At 37.8% G+C, this 14490-nt stretch overlaps 1 protein-coding gene across 4 annotated transcripts in view; it reads left to right on the plus strand.

The window, feature by feature from the left end:
• The window catches only part of LOC132095495 (double-stranded RNA-specific editase 1-like), a 188359-nt gene that overhangs the window by 107028 nt on the left and 66841 nt on the right, over nucleotides 1-14490 (plus strand). For 3 of the 4 annotated variants that reach the window (XM_059500548.1, XM_059500547.1, XM_059500550.1), the window contains one exon: nucleotides 13178-13226. The exons of the other annotated variant lie outside the window; for it this stretch is intronic. The gene's annotated coding sequence lies outside the window, so the exon portion shown is untranslated. The remainder of the gene's footprint in view (nucleotides 1-13177; nucleotides 13227-14490) is intronic. 4 annotated transcript variants of the gene reach the window in all.

Here is a 14490-nt window from a genome sequence, read left to right on the forward strand (position 1 = left end):
TGAATGTTGATGCTTAGCCTAAATAATTTGATCGGGACCATCCCCTCCTGTGAGCCATGATTTGTCTGTATGTCTATTCAGAGCCAGTGGGCAGCGGACTTTCATAATAATAAAAAAACTGCATTAATGCGCAATAAAATAATTGTCAGCGTTAATCAATTAATGCGTTAACGCGATTTCAACGTGTTAACTTGCCCAGCCCTAGTATGTGTATATATATATATATATAAATTGCTTAATTTTTTGTGGATTATTTGGTTATATATAATGTGTCTTTTACTGTCACTTTTGATCCATTTTAATTAATCAATGGTGGATAAATGTATTTATTTATTTTTAAGTACACGGTCCGAATCTCATTAAATAAATAATAATAATAATAAACCACTCACTTTGTTTAGTGGTAAATTGTCATACTGACAGCAATTTTTTTTGTTTTATGAAACAAATCGATTTGTGAAAGTCCAATGTTCTGGAAGCCCACATGTTTGAGGCATGTGCGCTAACCACTAGGCTCTGACTCTTCATTTGTTTTTAACCAGTGTCCTCTTGTAATGTTCAGGTTTTCCAGAGTTTAAACGATACAAAAAGACATTTCCATGCCTTACGTTTGTCCTCTCAAGCCTGTCATTTTCAGTTCTCGAGTGACTTTCCAGTAGATCGCTCATTGATCCTGGCCTGCTTGGGGATGTGGAAGCTTTTTGCAAGTTCAGAAGAGTGGGAATTTCACAGCAGTGCTTGAGGAAAAGAAAAAAGAAAAACCCTGTAGCTGAATGATGCCCTGAGTTCCCTGAGGGAAAATACCCATATGTATTAATGAGTGTGAGTGTCTGTCTCTCAGGCAGGAGGTACTAATGACCTGTCTCAGCTGATCATCAGGACCGAAGTCTCGTCTTCATCTTCATCGGAATTCAACACGTAACAAAAATCTTTTCTTCATAACCCTGTGCAAAAAATCTATTTCAACACAGTCTTTGTTTTATAATCAAGCTTGCTATCCTTTAGAGGGCAAATTGAATGTAATGAAATGTCAGGGTGGTCACAGGCAAAATCCCCATGGCGCTGTAGTACGGCCGAGACCTGGCATTTGGGTAAATACTAGCTTCCTGTGTATTAGGACCACGGATGTACATAGGCATTTCAGTATCCTATAATTCAGTTTATAAACAGGCTTGATTTGAAATGGATCCAAGGGAAGGAGGAGGTGTTTAGGATGCACAAAAGCAGAATGGCAGTTTGTTCTCAAACTCCTCCTCCAAGCGACAACTGGTGCTTCTGCTGTGAGGAATATGTCTGCGTGTGATTTATGGTGTGATATTTGAAATCATAGACCACAAATCGGCCCTGTTGCACGCCGTCTGGAAGATGGTTCAGCGCTATCTGATCAGAGTAGTAGTGTCAGATATTGTTGTGTTTTTCAGTTTTGTTTTTCCTCTGAGGAAAAGGCCTCAGCCGTTGCTTTGCTGCAAAGACAGAATCTATATATCCATTTCAACACCGTTGTGCTATGACACTGAACATTTTTTATTATACCTTTATGGTTCTTTTAATTCTTTTAATGCTTAAACACTTTTGTACACTCTAGGGGTGCTCCGATTGATCAGCTACTTATCACAATCGGCCGATAATATCTTTGGGATGATTGATCAGTGGTCTCATAAAACCGATGTCAAGCTGTTGACGTGCCTGCCGTGAGAGGTTTGGCATGTAATGCAGTGGCTCCGTCTCAGTCTCTGTCCTGCGCGGGTGAAATAATGCTTTAGGTGAGGTACAATTCATATTTCTTCATTAAATAACTGAAAGTCATTTGAAAAAGTTTCTCTGAGACATCATTTCACAAACAGCGTGAGTGAATCACCGCACGCACTCTTTCTCTCTCAAATTGCACATCACATTGTGTCTGGACTATATAAGTGAGCTGCACGCTGCACAGTCGAAACAGGAGTTGTCACTTGCACTATGGAGGCAGTGTCGCTTCGTCACTAAAGTTTATAAATTGCATTTTTTCTTTTTATTTCTTGCTAGTGTTTAAACCATTCAACACTTGCACGCTTTCCTGGAGACAGTGCAGTCATGCACACTTGCAATACTCTGTTTGCAGTGCATATGTTGTGTGTATTTTTTCCGCTCATGTTAATTGATTTAAGCATACACAGTTGTGGTCTGGCAGTGCATTTAGAAGCGGTGCATCTGCATCAGTTTTCAAACAGAGTCTATTTTTTTGCTGTGCTGCATGTGTTGAATTAATATAACAGTGTATTGTTTGTGGTAAACATGAACATGCATTGACACAAAAATTTAGTAATTATACCATAAATGCATATAATTCAAGTGAAAAAATTTAATTAAAAACTAGGGCTGGGCAAAATGTATATATATTTTTTTTAATTACACCGATTCGATATCGATTCTCAAAAGCCACTAATCAATCTTTTCCGGTAATTATTTCAGCACACATTTAAAACAAGATCTGATTAACGTGAATCTTATCACTACTCTTCTACACTAGATGTCTCCTTATTTACCTTGCATGATGTTACAATGGAAAGCCTGTCATTCATTCAGTGCTTATCATGGCAGAGAGATACTGTTGATGAGAACTAAGAACAAAGCCGTACGCTTGATTCACAATGTTTAGGTGAAATGCTATAGGAATGATATAAATCTGCAGAAGCATTTGATATCATGCATAAGGTGGCATGATGTCCGCAATCAATGAATGAATGAATGAATGGCGGATGTTTTGTTTATGACGCTCGCTGTGTTTTCAACTTCTGCTGTCTCACTACAATGATATGAATACACAAATATCATATCCAGCTGCTCTGAGATTCACTTCATTAGCATTTTACGGTTTCATTTGAGAAAACTAGCGTCATATCACATATACAGTTCCCACAGCAACCCGTCAAAATAAAAGTAATGTTATAGTTTAACTTTAAGAAACGTCAGAATACATTTTTATTTAGCAGTCTTAAAACTTAATGCTACTACTGCTAATACATATTAATAAATATTTATTTTTAAAGGACTAATCACATTTTTTTCAGAATTTTAACAGTAAACCTCTGTTGTGCAGCACTTTGTTTGCCCAAAAATAAAAGGGTTAAATTCTCATTTGATTAGGATAAATTAAATGTTTTGTCTTCATCTGATTACTTGAAAAAATAAAAACATCATATTATAGGACCCTATTGTTGTTCAAAAAAGGACCCTATACAAAAAAAAAGGTTTAAAATACAGGCCTGTGGTTTATTTTTTTTATTAATTCACCATTTGTAAAACAATGTTTACATTTTTTAGAAATATCATGGTATATAAATGGTGTTCACTGAATGTAACTAAAAAAAAATGTATCGAGAGCTTGAGAATCGAAATCAAATTGAATAGGGACATCTGAATTGATACCCAGCCCTATACAAAACTCATGCTAATTGAAAGAAAATTAATAAAAAGGTTAATAAAAAGGTTGAATTCAAGATTTGGTGATTAATATAACATAATGATAGATTTACAAGCAGTTTTTAAAAGGGCAGTCATTTTTGACCCAGGATAACGAAATTAGGCAAAAGCGCATGGGTAAAATCGATATTACTTCTCTGATGTTGGGACCTGACTTACCTCGTCAGTTGTCATAAGAGCACATTACACTTAGCGTACCTTGTCTGTTAACACAAGCAGAGTAACCTCTCATAATAGTCTATCATTATTTTTCTTACTGAGGTGAAACCAGAGCGTGTTTCCATTTCACAGGAGCTCCGTTTGTCATTGAGGGCCATTGAGAATGTACCATGGCCCATCAGTGGGTGCCGCTAGGGCTCCAAATTACCTCATCACAGCTGCTGCTGTTCTGCACGGCTGACCCCACGGAAAGGCTCTGACTGGATTGATTAGAGCCTCAAGCTGAAGTGATGATGTGTTTAAAGAGATGATAGAAATGTCATCGTAATGGATTATGCTGCCAATCCATTGGTGATGCCTTGAATGTAAAATATGAACACTGAATATTGATTTTCAGGAGTAGCAAAGCACATCGTTTGTTTCTGTGAATTTGGGTTACATGACTAAATCACTTTGTGAAGTTGGCTATGAGTATTGTAGGCTTAGATGGACTTATTACATTTTATCTGGATCTTTGGTTTGCAGATTCCAAGAGAATGCATTTGTAATACTGCTAATATCCTATTTGTTCTGAACTTCAGATATTTGTAATGTACTTTGACTACTTTGACTGTTTCAATTGAGGTAGCATGCAAGTTGCAGAATTGCAATTTAAATATGAATGAAATGAAGAATTAGCTAATTGACATTGACCTAGAAAAGCAAAGCTTGAAAAGACTTGTTTGAAAGTTTTTAAAGGTTTGAGAGCCTTGCAGATGGATAGATAGATTGATTTCAATTCCTAGAATGCATTACCCTAGTTATTGCAATTTAACTTCCTGTGGGTGTAACCAAATCGAATTACGTTCCAAATTTCAGTGTAGCTTCCTGTTGGTCTGCTCAAAGTCCAAATGGTGAATGAAATTGTTCCAATTCTTAAATCCTGAACTGGATTTAAGAATCCTGAATTCTTAAATCACTCAAGAAAAAGAAACAACCCTGTAGAAAATAAATGTTTGCACAGTGCAAACACAAACAGGCCTTCTCTTTTGTGTGCTTTTGTATGATCACCTGCTCCCTCAAAAGATCATCTGAAGGTTGCGTTTGATTGGGACGATGGTTGCTGTATGCTAATGATTGATCTGATTTAGACAGGTCTTCTGAAGCAATTTACCACCTCCAGCTCTTTTTTTTTTTTTCCTTCCTCGGGGCTTTTTGTGTCACTGAATTGCAGGTGGGGTTAATGAGGTTTCCTCTGAACATAATTCCTGTGAAATGATATACAGCAGATTGGATGAACCCTTTGTGGTTATCAGTCTTTCTGTCAGGCAAACAGTTGTCTGGGTTTGGCTGGTGTGTGCCTGGCTCGCTCGTCTGGGGGTGTTGTAGATGGCCAGATGTTGTATAGTGTTGGGATAGAGACAGATAAGGGCGCAGCCTGATGTTGATGTTGGATGGAGGAAAGCTTGTCTTATTGTTCTGAGTTTAAGATTGAATCAGACGGGATGGAGAACACAATCTCATATCATACTTGTCCCTTCCCCCATGAGGTTATTCAGGAATTACAAGCAGCCATGTTCAATGGAAATGGCTGTGTTTGCTTTGGAGTAAGCCCACTGATTGGAGAGATGGATGCTGGGTAGACCGGCGGCCAACTTTAAACTCTACGCCCTCCTCTACAGACTGCAGTCATCACCATTCAGAGGTTTCCTTCCTGTTTCTCTTTACCTCATGCTGTAGCCTTGTTATACACAATACTGATGGGTCACCGGGAATACCTTTAAATTGACACTGGTTTTACTCAGATGAAACGGTAAAATGCTTGTGAAGTGACTCAGAACAGTTCTGGTGGTGTTGTTTATGTATTTATGTCCCCAGATGCTGAAATTACTGCAAGCGTCACGTGCTTCAGTCTATGTAGTAAACAAACCCGCACATCTCTGCCATTCGTTCATTTACACAGAACATGCAGGATTCATATTTCGAAATTTACCGGACATTTTCTACCTTTTTGCAACCCTAAAATTAATGATTCAACCCTAAAGATTAATGAATGTTTAGAAGAACATTTCATTGGCAGTTTTTGGTAACTAATGAATTAACTAATGTGTTTACTAATGTGTAACTAACTCATAGAGTGAATGTGCTTTCTTTCAGTGCATCTCCTTCACGTGTTCCGCCATGCGCTTCTTTTCCGTGCTTATTTACTGTACATCACAGTGTGCATGTTTCTTCCACGCGGCATAATTTAAAGTTAATTTCAGAAAAGATTTGTGATTAATACGTTTTTTTTTAAATGACAGCACTAATTAAAAAAAATTTTTGATCAATGAGTCTTAGCCGGTTAGGTACTGATTGGAAGAAATGTTGATCCTGGAGTACCTTCAACACTGCACACTTTGTCTTCATAATCAAACACACCTGATTTAACTGATAGTAGAGACTCCAAGACCTGGAATTGGTCTGTCCGGTAAAGAGAGACATCCATTATCATATTCTTGGTTGTACTCCAAGACCTCTGCTTTGGGAAAACTGATCTAGAGTCCCGATCAGAGCCCAAGAAAATGCAGTGCAGTGTAAAGTCTGTATTTTCAGATGATTTTGTGTAAAGTTTAATTTTAAAGTCACGGATTTTCGCGGCAGATTTTTTTTATTTCTACAAAATGTTTTCTCATTTACTTACCCTGATATTATTTCAAACCTCTATGACACCTTTCTTCTGGAGAACACAAAAGATGACATTTGTTTGTCCATACTGTATTATAAAAGCCATCAGAGTGTGAAATGAATAGTACTGTGAAATGAATTCATACAATTCAACAGATTTATGAAATCGGAAATTAATACCTTTATTCATTCAAATCAATCCAAAACATGTATTAGCATCCATACACAGACTAAATCCTTCACATCACATGATGAAGAGAATCATGACATTTGAGGTTTGTGACACCTGTGTGTGCACTGACTTGTGTTATTTGAGAGTGGATATGGATCTCGATTTCGATCTTTTCATCATACAAAGCATCATCTTGCTTCAGACGACTTTCACGTCCTTTTTGGAATGTTGAACTCTGTCAACTCTCATAATATTGACCAAATCTGCTGAAACTTTGCTCTGCATGTCGTCTTTTGTGTTCCGCAGAAGAAAGAGAATCATACAGGTTAGCAATGACAATAGGGTGAATAAATGATGACAGTTTTTATTTTTGGCTGATTCAACTGTCCTCAGTGCCCCCTTAAGCACAGTGTGAGATCCCTAAACTCTTTCAATCTCTTTTAGATACTCCTGGCCTACTTAAACACAACTGCTGTAACACAAGCTGGAGTACCTCAGGCAATCCTGCGTGGGAAAAAACTCAGAGGCATTGTTCCACTGCTCCGACAAGGGCGGTCAAGAGTGTTGTGAAAGATCTTATCCTCAGAGCTGTAACTGGTCTGGATTGTCACAGGTTGGTGCTGGACCTCGGTAATCACTGGGTTTCGGTCTCTGCCAAAGAGCAAAACTCTTAGCTCAATAGAAACAGATTTAGTCTTATTGATGCATTTACAGAGCAGGCTTTGTTGGGGCTGATTTTTTGTGTGCGGGGGCAGGGGGGGTTATGGTACTTCCCTCATTTGTCCTGGCCTGGGAGGTACAATCTGCGCTGTGTCACCGTAATTTTCACATTACAAGACACCCTCCAAGGCTTAGGAAAAGTCTACACCACAGAAGTATATTTGACAGATCGCCCTCTCGGTTTTAAGGGTCTTCTCCTGAGTTTGCTCACTCCCTGAAGGCCTAATCAGTGCCCAGGTGGCAAAGTTGGGTACCTGCCCTTGGCCTCAGTACTGCAGATGTCACCCGGTAGGTTCCATGAGCTCCAGCTGTGCCAGCCAGCTGGTTTCTGCACACTATCCATGCTTCTCCCTGGAGAGTTGACCCAAATAGCAAGCCCCAGGGAATACTAAAACGCACCACAAACAACCAACCAACCCCAATCTGTCAAGTGCAAGTAAAGAGTGGAGGCGCAAGATTTGGATTTGGATTTTTAAGTTCTCGGGAAGGAGATTAAACACCGGCCTTGCACGTCATTCCACACCAAGACCTATTCCCCTGCTTCGCTCTGGTTGTCTCAACCTTTGTTCTGCAGGCCCTGTGGGTGTTGACAGTGTTGATTCAGGCCATGCGATCAGCGTTTGAGATCGTCTCCACGACTTGGTAGAAACCAGAGGATGTTGTTTTTCCAAATGATGTTGTTGATATTACAGAGGAGCTAGTTTGCAAGGTACACTTTGACTGAATCTCTGTTGCACGTTTGCAATGTTTGTGCCTTGCTTGTATATGCTGCGTTGACTTAAGGTAACTATACAAACCCCAGGATATTAGCCAGGCATCTTAAAATAAATTCAATATCCTACTGACTCTGCTGTCGGAAGTTCACACTTGGGGCTGCAGCAGTAATTTTCCCTCATGTCTTTTTCACTGTCTGATGGCTCTATATTTCGTGCCCTGCTCTTCCAGCGGAACTGTTGTGAGGAGGGGTGGGATGGGTGAAACAGCCTGGCGGTACACTGCAGCAGAGATGGGCACACAAGCTTCTGCCCTCTACGTCATGTTCATGAGGATCTACAGTCTTGATTCCCTGTGGGAAAATAGCCTGTCTGCATCTCCCGCCCTCTCATTCTCTATCACTCTCTCTGGCCATGCTTCATCCTAGCAGGTTCTGTCGCCCTGAGGAAGGCCTCCGAGTCCGGGGATGACTGACAGCGAGAATGCCTCTGTTCTTCTCTGCATTCCATGTGCACTCTACTGTAGAATCTTCTTGGCAGCCTTCACCTCCATCTAATCTCTAGTACATACAGTGGAAGTTACCTTCTGTACTGTACGTTTCAGTGATTCTGAGTGCTTGCGCCCCCTTTTGGAAGAAGGTGGTAAGTGCATCTGAGGTCATCATAACCACAATAATAATTACGGTATAGTGGTAAATTATATTATTTCTTTATACAATGTATGTTTTAATTTAATTTGATTTAATTTTACATTTTGAATTTTTGCTATTAACTATTATTTGGATGGAACAGTATACTAGGGCCTATTGATTTCCAAGATGCACAAAATGCAGAATCGCAGAATCCAGTCATAAAAATTAAATTTTACTGTATAATGCAGAATGTCATGGTATTTGCCATAAATCAGAAGTAGGTCAGTACATTTAAATCAAAACATAATATGGACTAGTGTCTGAATATTAAACCACAAAAATACTGTTTAAATTTGATCCTGCTTGTCTGTGTGTGAATTAATGGTTTATATGTGCGGTTTCATTTACAACGCACATCAATATATGGGTACATTAACACAAACAATCTCTAGAATTGCTCTGAGTGTGAGTCGCTGCATTAGCATTTTACCATTTCTTTTGAGAAAAGGCTATTGTCATATCATATACAAACAGAAACTTAAAGGTCTTCACATCAACCCATCAAAATAAAAGTTTGGTTTAACTTGAAGAAACTGTGACAGAAATATATTACTACTATTACTAATAAAAGCATCAGCTTATCATTTTTTAAGAAATATTTAAAATATACCAGAAAAATGTAAATACACAACACAGTGTTTCTGAAAAATAAATACAAAAAATAATAATAAAATCATTACCTTGTGCTTTTTTCATTGTTACAACCAAATTTCTCTCCCAAATTTTTACCTCAGCAGTAAAGAGAAAAACTGTAATTAGTTTTAAAACTAGACACCTTTTATTACTTAAAAGAGGTATTATTAAACATTAGATGAACTCAGGTACTAACATGCATCAAACGGTGGGTTGCAAACCGTATGGTTCTTGTTTTATGGGAACGGTTTCAACCCCGACTGATTTCTCACCTTAGCTGTCTGTTGTTGGCAGGGACTCCTCATTCCTTTATCTGTATTTTTTCCCTGTCTTAGAGAACTCTCTGTTCTGTCTGGAGGTGTGATTTATGTATTCTTTTATTGAATTCCTCCGCTTTGTTTGAACTGAATATGGCAACGCTGTGTAGCGTTTCTCTTGGTTTCATTGGCAGCATTAAAACCGGTCTCATCTGGTATGCTTTGATCTTGAGACAGTCAAACACTGTAGAAGGCATGGCAAAGGAATGAGATTTAGGAAACCGCTTAGCATGTGCGATACTCGGAAATGAGAAGGCTTGTGATTGGCTGGTGTTTTTTTTTTTTACCTGCCAAAAGTGCATGTGCCTAAAATGTAACAGAGCTTTGTTCAACAGGAAGTTTCTTCTTCGTGTGAACTATTCCTGCAAAGCTTCACAAGAAGAAACGCGAGTACACAAGACAGTTAGAGCTCATTATCGCCTCTTTTCTTAGACCACTGTTAAATGCGGAGGAGGCGAGGGTTGACGGGGGAGTAATTTTATCGTTGTAATGAAGAGCATATCTGCAATTAGCCTTTTGTCCTCTACAGCTGAAGTTCAGGCCCTCGGATCCAAACATGCGTGACTCCCACATCCCATTTAGTCTGACTGAGGAGCCTGTCGTCTGACTGTCTGTGCTGCTTAAAGATGTCCCTCTCAACATTTTAGCTGTGGTCACACAATGCTGTTAAATGCAGATTGCGGTGTGTTACTTGGCTGCTCTCTGGATTACTTGCTCTGCTCTTGAAACTTCTCCTCTCAGTTGATTCTGTGGCCCCCTAATTGTGTGGTACCCGCCGGCATTTCCAGCCCTAAAACAGTTGTTCAGCCATCAAATTGTATTTAGTATAATGGAAATAAAACTGCCCCTGAGGAAACTGAGTGAGGAGACACTAAGAAAGTTGAGCACTTTACTCCATTGTTTTAGGCGTTGTTGCCCTGGTACTCTTAATCTCTCACTAGTCACATTAGCTTACAGTATATATACAGTTTTAGGGTTTATTTTAACAGCATGATGAGTTTGATTTTGAAATTCTCTGTCGTTTTTTCATTTTTATGTGTAGAAACGTGTTGACAAACACCATAAAGAAAAGGGCAACAGCGCCCCCTGTGACCTAAACAATGTTCTCTCTGCTTGGTCTATCATTTCTGATATCTAGTGGTTTTAGGATCATAAAGTAATAAAGTGATTTTTTGTTGTTGTATGGATTAAGATTTGTTTGTGGTTATAAATGTGTTTAATTTAGCACTTGCTTCTGTGGTCACACTTTATTTTAAGTTCCGATTCTCACTATTAACAAACCATTAACTACAACCTTTGCCATAATAAACTCCAAGTTTGCTGCTTATTAATAGTTAGTAAGGTAGTTTTTTTAAGTTTTGGGTAGGGTTAGGGTTGCTGAATATGGTCATGCAGAATATGTACTTTATAAGTTCTAATAACAGCCAATATGTTAATAACTTGCTAATAAGCAGCAAGTTAATAGTGAGAACTGGTCCCTATATTAAAGTGTTATTGCCAGTTGAGCTACAGGAATTATAATTTATGTAACAACTTTCTTTTAGATTATTTTGTGTCTTTTAAGATGTACAATAGATGTGCAATAAATAGAAAAGACACTAAAACAATCTAATGGTTTTCAGTCCAGGTATTAGTGACTAAATAACTAAAGATTTTTTTTTTTACTTTAATACTGCTTAAAAAAGACCTAAAATGGCAGTATTTTAAGACATCTCAGACATGTTGAAATGAAAGAACGGACAGCAACTGACCTTAACAAGTTTAAGGCTCACTTTAGTCTTTGACTATAGCTTCGGAAAGATGCTCAGCGCTTTTCTGCTTCTCTTCAGTCTGTGCTGAACTCAGCTGGCTGGAAGTGAAAGAGGTGATTTATATGCTTCACAGCTCGCTTGCTAAATCTGAGGTCTCAAAAAAAAAAAAAAAAGAAAAATATGAAAAGTGTTTGGATTGACTCTGGACAGCTATGTATATCAGTGTTTACTGCAGAAAATAACCCCATGTCATTCCAAATCTATATCTGTGGTTTACAAATGGAACTATTTTGGAAGTAAATGTTCACCAGGGATTATAAAGATTTAAAAATGACAAACGTACTGTATATTTTTAGTCTTGCCAAGCCACGTGAAAGCAATGCTGCAAACTGTATAATGTACACAAGATGTGTGTTTCTTTTATACTACTATTATGTTTTGTTTATTTTTTCTGTCCTTTTTGAAGACCTCAGTTCTTCTTCACTTTCATTGAATGCTCATGTCATCGGTCCGATATATCTGGTGTTCATTTTCATTTTGACAAATTCATTGAGTAATTTGTTAGACTGATTCAGTCTGTTAAAAGTGATAGTTCATCAGCCTGAAAGTTTGTGCATTTTTGACTGATTATTTACAAGAACTAGTTTAGTGTTATTTGCATGTGAATATAGTGTTTCCACAGCTTAAAGAGATAATTCCCCCAAAAAGGAACATTCTGGCTTCATAACACTGCCTTGTCTGCAAAATTCTTATGCATAACACAAGAAAATTATATTTTGAAGACATTTGGAATCAAAACAACATCGGACCCCATTAACTTACATTGTTTTTGGCAAAAACAGAGACATTTTCAGAATATCTTCTCTCGTTTTCCACAGCCCAGAGAAAGTCATACAGATTTGGAATGACATGGGGTGATTAAATGATGACAGATTTTTCATTTGGGGTGAAATATCTCTTTAAACTGTGGGAACGGTTACTCTAGCTGTTTCTTGAGATGAATCGGTCAAAAAAATAACATAAACTTTCAAGTAGATGAACTATCACTTTCATTTGCATGCAGTCTTGAAGAAAGGTGAAATTGAAAGTCAGACTAATATTTATTGTGTTTCTATTATAATTATTTTTTTTCCTCATTGCATTCAGTTCACACTGCAAACACACAATGGTGCGCTACTGAAGAATCAGCACAGATGTTAATTAAACAGTGGTTTTAGAAAACAAGACAATGTATCCTCAGTGAACACAAGGAGGCTGTGAGGGTTAAAGAAACGTGCTGCATGGAGATGTATGGTTTGGCCTCGCCACTGTTTTTAATTGGCTGCTTTTTCATTTTTCCTCCCTCCATAAAGCATTTGCAGATCTTCCTATTGATGCAAAGTGTGATTTAAGGAACTCAAAGGAGGGAATATCTTTACTTTGTGCATCTCCTGCTATGATTGTGAAATTAACTCCCATCTTTCTTTTTCTCAATTTGCATCTTCTTCACTCCTGTCTGATTTCGGGTCATTCCTGTCTGTGTCCGACCAGGCCTTTGGACCGAGAGACTCTTATTTTTCCTCTTCCACTTTTATGAGGGACATTTATAGCTGAGATCATGTTGTTCTCATGCAGTGGACACGTCACCTGATGCGTTTAGCACAGCCGTTAGGTCATGTTTTTGTGGCGTTCACGGGCAGGTGAAAGCTTGGAGACTCTTGGAAAGTTGGTGACGTGACGGAGGATTGAAACTAAATCTGCAGTAGCTGGAGATCATATCTAAACGTTACTGGCAGTGTGCGAGTGGATAATGTGTCTGTGAAGTGATGTTGTGGAATATCACTTTACTCAAAGGTAGAAACATACCGTTGTGGTGTTATGCTGATATTTGGTGTTAAATTCTTTATTTGTTTTCTTTCTTGTGTCTGTGCAGGCTTGGTGAACAAGCGTTAGAGCTGCTCTGAGGGCCAGTGGAAACCCAGGTGTGTATCTTCTGATTTCTGGTTTTATGTCTCATGTAGGGTTTTGCAATATTTACATTGATGCATTTAGCAGACACTTAAATTGCATTCAAGGTACATATTTTATCAGTTCTTGCTTTCCCGGGAATCACATCCATGCTACTGAGAAATACTTTTTTTAGTACAATTTAAAAGAACTGTTTTCTATTTGAATGTTTTTTTTCAAATGTAATTTATTCCTGTGATGAAAACTGATTTTTCAGCATCGTTTCTCCAGTCTCCAGTGTCACATGATCTTTCAAAAATCATTCTAATATGTTGATTTGGTGCTCAAGAAATATTTGTGACCCTGCAGTCTTAAGTCGATGGGATATATATGTAGCAATCGCCAAAAATGCATTGTGTGTGTCAAAATGATCAATTTTTCTTTTATGCCAAAAGTCATCAGGATATTAAGTAAAGATCATGTTCCATGAAGATATTTAGTAAAGTTCCTGCTGTAAACGTTTACAAATGTAATTTTTGATTAGTAATATGCATTGCTAAGAACTTCATTAAGACAACTTTAAAGGAGATTTCCTCAATATTTACATTTTTTTTGCTCCCTCAGATTTCAGATTTTCAAATAGTTGTATCCTAGCAAACCATACATCAACCGAAAGCTTATTTATTCAGCTTTCAGATGTATAAATCTCATTTTTGAACAAATTTACCCTTATGACTGGTTTTGTGGTCCAGGGTCACGTTTCTTTTATAATGTTATTATTATGTTATTGTAATGTTATTATAACTGTTAAAAACAGTTGTGCTGCTTACTGTTTGTTTGGTAATTTATGTTTTTAGGGCTCTTTGGTGAATAGAACTTCAGCGTTACAAATGTCTTTACTGTCACTTTTCATAAATTCAATACATCCTTACTAACTAATTTCTGAATTTCTTAAAAAAAAAAAAAAAAAAAGTCATGCTGACCCATTAATGTTCAGTATTGAGCGATTAAATGGCTTCAGTCCTTTCAGTGTAGTTCAGGTACTTTTTGCTTGTGTGTTAGTAATCACAGCCACTGAATGCTTGATAGTCTTTGAGGTAAAGCTGTAGTTCCACTGTTTTCCATTAGAGGCTGCTGGAGAGCTAAATGTGCACATATCCTGCTCTGACCCCAGTGACATCTTTGATTCATTCACACATTTACTGGACAAATTGTACTGTCCACAGAGTAGCTACCATGTTGCTTTTAATGCATACAATTTTTAGAGCTGCATTGAATCAACCATTATTTTACTCCATA

The sequence above is a fragment of the Carassius carassius genome, chromosome 19 (genome assembly GCF_963082965.1).
Source record: "Carassius carassius chromosome 19, fCarCar2.1, whole genome shotgun sequence".
NCBI classification, from domain to species: Eukaryota; Metazoa; Chordata; class Actinopteri; order Cypriniformes; family Cyprinidae; genus Carassius; species Carassius carassius.